The sequence below is a fragment of the Perognathus longimembris genome, chromosome 23 (genome assembly GCF_023159225.1).
Source record: "Perognathus longimembris pacificus isolate PPM17 chromosome 23, ASM2315922v1, whole genome shotgun sequence".
Lineage (NCBI taxonomy): Eukaryota > Metazoa > Chordata > Mammalia > Rodentia > Heteromyidae > Perognathus > Perognathus longimembris.
In genome coordinates this window covers 36,353,232-36,359,865 of record NC_063183.1, presented here as the reverse complement: position 1 = coordinate 36,359,865, position 6,634 = coordinate 36,353,232, and the positions used below count along the sequence as shown (strand labels likewise).

General features: G+C 40.9%; 1 non-coding gene across 1 annotated transcript; it reads right to left on the bottom strand.

Annotated features, from left to right (window-relative positions):
• Nucleotides 1-4,044: 4,044 nt before the first annotated feature.
• Nucleotides 4,045-4,151, bottom strand: LOC125341244. Its single transcript, XR_007208926.1, has one exon. It is a non-coding gene; the product is annotated as a U6 spliceosomal RNA (small nuclear RNA).
• Nucleotides 4,152-6,634: the final 2,483 nt, after the last annotated feature.

The following is a 6,634-nucleotide window of genomic DNA, read 5'->3' as shown; positions in this document are numbered from 1 at the left end:
TTAATTAGAAATAAGAGTTTCACAGCCTGCCCTTCCTGGCTTGCTTTGAACTGTGATCCTCAGATCTCAGCCAAGTAGCTAGAATTACAAGCGTGAATCATTGGCACTCAGCTCTCATCTTTAATAAGCCTGACAGCCATCTGGACAAAGATACAAACTTCTCTTCAGTATTTCTAAAAACTGTACATCTTTAACATTTACCTAGTTAGAGACTACTGATAAGAATCCTCAGAATCTTGCTTTATATAAACATGTTAAAATGTTACCTTATGCCGAGCTCTTTCTTTTTTATTGGCTAATATCAGTTACAGGGGAAAACTTGTTATGTCTTCACACATATTTACACCCTATTCAATCTGTTTCATCCCCTGCATCACATGAATTGTTTCTGTATAGCTATTTCATAGAGCTTCCTTACAGTGAGCATCAGTTACAGTAACTGGTTATTACATCTTTAGATGAGGTTAATTCCAGATTACTGCACTTTCTTGATTTGAGTGGTGAAGTATTTAAGAAGACACCTTTCAGGATGTGGGAATTTGAATTGTAAACCTGTGTCATCTCTGAAAACTTAGGGTGATGAAATACAGCTTCTCTTTGTTTTAATTTCCTTAGTTATCATGTTCTTCTTATTTAACAATTTGAGTAGGTTAACTTGGTTGGAAAGTAGCTAAGGATATAAACTGGTCCTCTTGAGTTTGTTCAAAATAATTTCATGGCTACCGATAGTACCTTTCCTCAGGTGTTGACCACACAGAATCAGCTCACTCACTGTCATAGGAAGATAGTGTGTATACCTTATCATAAACCCTGACTACCAAACAAGAAAAGTAGGAGCTGGGAATATGGCCTAGTGGTAGAGTGCTTGCCTCGGTAGAGTGCTTGCCTCGTTTACATGTAGCCCCTGGGTGCAATTCCTCAGCACCACATATATGGAAAAAGCTGGAAGTGGCACTGTGGCTCAAGTGGTAGAGTGCTAGCCTTGAGCAAAAAGAAGCCAGGGACAGTGCTCAGGCCCGGAGTTCAGTCCCCAGGACTGGCAAAAAAAAAAACACTCAAGAAAAGTAAAATGATGGGTAATAAGAGTCAAAAGAAGATTTCTAAAATACTGTGTGTCATTCTTAGTTTGTAGTATCAAAAAGTCAGATATCAATAAAATTAAGTACAAATAATGAAATATAGTACTTAAAACTACTTTCCTTGTAACAATGAGTTCTTATGCCTAAACTTAGGTTTATTGAAGTGAGTGGAGAGAGGTTACTCCATTTTATATCCTTGCTATATGAGGCAGCAGAGTCTTAGTTTTCAAAGATTGTTTAGTAGCACAAACCCTAATTTCTGTTCCGCTTTTGCGGTTTACTTTTCTTTTCTTTTTTTCTTTTTTTGGCCAGTCCTAGGCCGTGAACTCAGAGCCTGAGCACTGTCCCTGGCTTCTTTTTTTTGCTCAAGGCTAGCACTCTGCCACTTGAGCCACAGTGCCACTTCTGGCCATTTTTTGTATATGTGGTGCTGAGGAATCAAACCAAGGGCCTCATGTATACGAGGCAAGCACTCTTGCCACTAGGCCATATTCCCAGCCCCTGCAGTTTACTTTTCGTACCTGCCTCTCTTTATTGAGTAGTATTAAGTCATTTTGAGGTTGCTGGATAAAAGATATTAAGGGGAGCGGGGAGTGTGGCTTAGTGGTAGAGTGCTTGCCTATCATGCATGAAGCCCTGCATTCAATTCCTCAGTACCACATAAACAGAAAAAGCCAGAAGCAGAGCTGTGGCTCAAATGGGAAAGTGTTAGCCTTGAGCAAAAGAAGCTTAGGGACAGTGCCCAAGCCCTGAGTTCAAGCCCCAAGACTAGTAGACAAAAAAAAAAAAAAAAAAAAGACACTAAGGGGTGTGCGTGCCTGCGTGCATGTGTGTGTGTGTGTGTGTGTGCGCACGCATGTGCGCGCACGAGCACGCCAGCCAGTTTTGGGGCTTGAATTCAGGGCCTCAGCTTCTTTTGTTCAAGGCTAGCACTCTACCACTTAAGCCACAGTGCCATTTCCAGGCTTTTTTCTGAGTAATTAAAGAGTCTCACAGACTTTCCTGAGCAGGCCGGCTTCAAATCATGTTCCTCAGATCTCAGCCTCCTGAGTAGGATTACAGGCGTGAGCCACCAGCACCCAATGTATATACTATTTTAAATAATTCTGTTGCTATTAAGATATTCTCATGCTATAGCATTTTAGTTAGTGCAGTGTTGATTTCCAGAAAGAGCCAAAGAAAATGTTTAATGAACTTACTAGTTTAGGGAAATTGTTGTCTGCAATTGCTCATTTGTTGCTGGTCTGCCCACTAGAATACAGACAGAACAGAGGAAACACCCAAGGTCTCTTTCGTTTTTTAGCTTTTCTGCCTTCCTAAGTTTCCTGCTTGACTTTTCTAATTTTGCAAGTATAGAGGCAAATAGCTTATTGTAGTTATAGAGGATGTTCATCATAATTTACATCTACTAAGGATGATATGAATGGGGTGATCATGGTCACAATAAGATTAGAAGTTAAGAAGCATGTATAACATGATAGTTTTAAAAATTAATTTTAGAGCTGGGCACCAGTGGCTCACACTTACAATCCTAGTTACTCAGGATTCAGAAATCTGAGGATCACAGTTCAAAGCCAGCCTGGGAAGGAAAATCGTGAGACTCTTATCTCCAATAAACCATCAGAAAACTGGAAGCAGCACTGTGACTCAAAGTGGTAGAGCACTAGCCTTGAGCTGAAATGCTCAGGGACTGCACCCAGGCCCAGAGTTCAAGCCCCATGACTGACCAAAAATTTAAAAAGCCAGCCCTCTCCCCCTCCCCCACTTCCTCAGGCAAGGAGCTGTTTAGAAAAAGTCAGAAATGGCACTGTGGCCCAAGTGGTAGAGTGCTAGTCTTGAGCAAAAGAAGCTCATAGCACTTAGACCCCAAGTTCAAGCCCCAGGACCAACACACACACACACACACACACACACACACACACACACACACACGTTAATTTTAGAGCCCAGTGTTGGTGGCTCATGCCTATAATCCTAGCTTCTCCAAAGGCTGAGATCTAAGGGTTGTGGTTCAGAGCCAGCCCAAGCAGGAAAATCCATGAGAATTTTTATCTCCAATTAACCAGAAAAAGGGGAGATGTGGCTTAAGTGGTAGAGTGCTAGCCTTGAGTGAAAAAGCTAAGGGACAGTACCCAGGCCCTGAGTTCAATCCACAGTACTGGCACACACAGAAAATTAATTTTAGACAGTAATTTCAAAGAGAATTGGCACTTTCGTTTATTTATTTATTTTTGCCAGGCTTGAGCTTGAACTCAGGGCCTGGGAACACTGTTCTTGAGCTGCTTTTGCTCAAGGCTAGCACTCTACCTTTTGAGCCACAGTGCTACTTCTGGCTTTTTCTGTTTATTTGGTACCAAAGAATCAAACCCAGGGCTTCATGCATGCCAGGCAAGCACTCTACCCCTGAGCCATGTTCCCAGCCCAGAATTGGCACTCTCTACTTCTGCATATTGAGATGTGAGAATTTGGATATAATTACCTGTATTCATTTGGGGGATTATAAATAGCACTAAATCCTAAGGGCTCCTGGAGAATTGCTACCTCACAACCCTAGACATAGTTGGTATGTCTTACCATTAAGTCTGGAGGAACGGACTCACTGCTGCCTTTCTGGCCTTTACAGTCGTAGTTCTCTCAACCTCAGACCACTTCAATATTGTGCATAGGTATAATGAACACTAGTGGATAACTCTGGAGTGATGATTATTAGCTATCGGGATCGGTGCTTAGTTTGTTGTTGTTTTTTTGTGGCATCCAAAATATCTTTAATAACTGGATATGGGCAGGGTTAGTTTTTATATCCTCGGTTGGCCCGTTGGCCTCTGGCACGCTCAAACTTCCAGCCCTTGGAGCGGACATAGGGTTAGGTGTGGCTTTGTGGGGTTCCCGGAGCCTTGCCAAAGTGCTGGTACACCTCTCAGCCCTTGCGAGGACCAGACAGCAGGACAGTGCCCCAGCCTTTAGGGAAAATATGGAACACTTAACGAATTTGCGTGTCATCCTTGTGCAGGGGCCATACTAATATTCTCTGTATCATTCCAATTTTAGTATATGTGCTGCCGAAGCAAGCACAGTGCTTAGTTTCTTAAATAGTGAAGGAGTCCAAAAAGACTGCTTTCAGTTTGTATCTTATGAATCACTTATTTTTACCAGTCTTAAGTGGTAATGTAAACTGCCTTTGTTGATTTCAAGAAGAATTAGAATTGCATGTACCTGACTCAACTGGAGCAACCTATTGGACATACTCCTGCCTATCTTTTAGTATAGACTCTTCTGCATTAGTTCACATGGAAATACCATTCATGTTGGTAGGTATTTATTTCCTTGTGCCTTCAATTTCTAGTTCTTCTAGCTATAAAAATTGTTACATATAAAATTTGTGACATATAGAAGTTTGTTATCCTGTAACAAGTGTAGAATACAAAGTGGACTTAACATTACATGCTTTTAAGTTATAGTATACCTTGACTGGTTCAGTGACACCAATGATAACAATAAAAATAAACATATACTCATATTGAGTATATTTCCCAGTGTTGTATGTATAACAATATTTAAAATACTGTAGTTACAGTAATTTTCTGTGGGTTAGATCATTTTACCTATCAGTCTTCTAAAAGCACACTTCAAGGGCTGGGAATATGGCTTAGTGGTAGAGTGCTTGCCTTGTATACATGAAGCCCTGGGATCGATTCCTCAGCACCACATATATAGAAAAAGCCAGAAGTTGCACTGTGGCTCAAGTTGTAGAGCGCTGGCCTTAAGCAAAAGAAGCCAGGGACAGTACTCGGCCCTGAGTTCAAACCCCAGGACTGGCAAAAACAAAACAAAAAACACACTTCAATAAAAGCTAAAGCTACAAATAAAACAATACATACCAAAATATTCTGTTAATCAGTCACATAACAGTTGAAACATACCAGTAATTAAAAGCAACCCCATAGCATATCTTTTTTTTTTTTTCGCCAGTCCTGGGCTTGAACTCAGGGCCTGAGCACTGGGCTTCATTTTGCTCAAGGCTAGCACTCTACCACTTGAGCCACAGCACCACTTCCGGCTTTTTCTATATATGTGGTGCTGAGGAATCGAACCCATGGCTTCATGTATATGAGGCAAGCACTCTACCACTAGGCCATGTTCCCAGCCCCATATATTGTATCTTTGCTGCACAGAATTATTATTCTCCAAACTAAGACATTTCCAGATGGGAGATGCTAGGAGTCTAGACAAAGTTCGGGTCTTAATGAATAGTTGAGCTAATATTGATTCCTAAGCTTTAAAGTATTCTATATTTTCATTCAGATGGTGTCCGTTTTCATTTATACCAGAGCTCTAGGAAGAATTGATCCAATATTTAATGGTAAAACTGAGTAGTTATGTAAGTTCTGAATCACACTTACCAAGTACTGACTGTACTTATCAAACCTACAACCTGGAGCCTAGATAACAATTAGACCTCATCTCCAAGGAGACAAGGGTGGAATTACAGCTGGGCACGGTTTAATGCAGAGCAAGATCTCATCTCAAAACAACTAACTATATGATAGTAATGATTCAGGCTATTGCTGGCTTAATCTAATAATCTGGTCATTTCTGCTCTGTCCATGTAGGTTAGCTTGAGTGCAGTAATGTAATTATATGTATCTTCCATCTGCTTTATTTCTTTTTTTTTTTTAATCTGTACTATAGTTTTCATTCAGGGCTTTGTGTTTACCAGGCAGGTGCTCTACTGCTTGAGCCATTCCTCTAGCCCTTTTAGTCTGATTGTTTTTGAGATAGTCTTGCATATGGCCCCTGCTTGCCTGGACTGCAATCCTGTTTACAATTTACACACCAGCCAGATGCTGGATGAGAATGAGGTCCTGCACTTTTTGCTCAGCAGGCTTTGAAACACAGTCTTCCAAACTCCATCTCCCAAGAAGCATGGATTCCAGATGTGAACCACTGGCACACAGCCTGTTTTGGGGGGGGAGTGGAGTTTTGTTTTTTAATTTGTGGTGCTGGGAATTTGAATTCAGGGTTTTAAGCTTTCTAGATAAGCCTTCTATCACTTGAGCCATGCCCTCAAGCCCAAACATTTGCTTTGAAAGTTTCTGACAAAGAATTTTAGAAATTGTAGTTTAGAAAATTTAATGTTCTATAAATGTCATCATTTTAAATGACAAGTTTGAAAAATAAAAGCATAGTGAGAGTATAGGTGCTGAGCTCAAGCCCCAGCACCAAGAAAAAAAATAAGGGCTTGGAATATGGCCTAGTGGCAAGAGTGCTTGCCTCCTATACATGAACCCCTGGGTTTGATTCCCCAGCACCACATATATAGAAAACGGCCAGAAGTGGCGCTGTGGCTTAAGTGGCAGAGTGCTAGCCTTGAGCAAAAAGAAGCCAGGGACAGTGCTCAGGCCTTGAGTCCAAGCTCCAGGACTGGCAAAAAATAAATAAATAAAATCGCTAAAATTTGTGTGACATTCGAGAAATTGCATTATATATTTGAAATCAAATACTTTAAAAGATATTTATAGTTTCCTTCAGCTGCAAGCAGCAACTGACACCCGTTT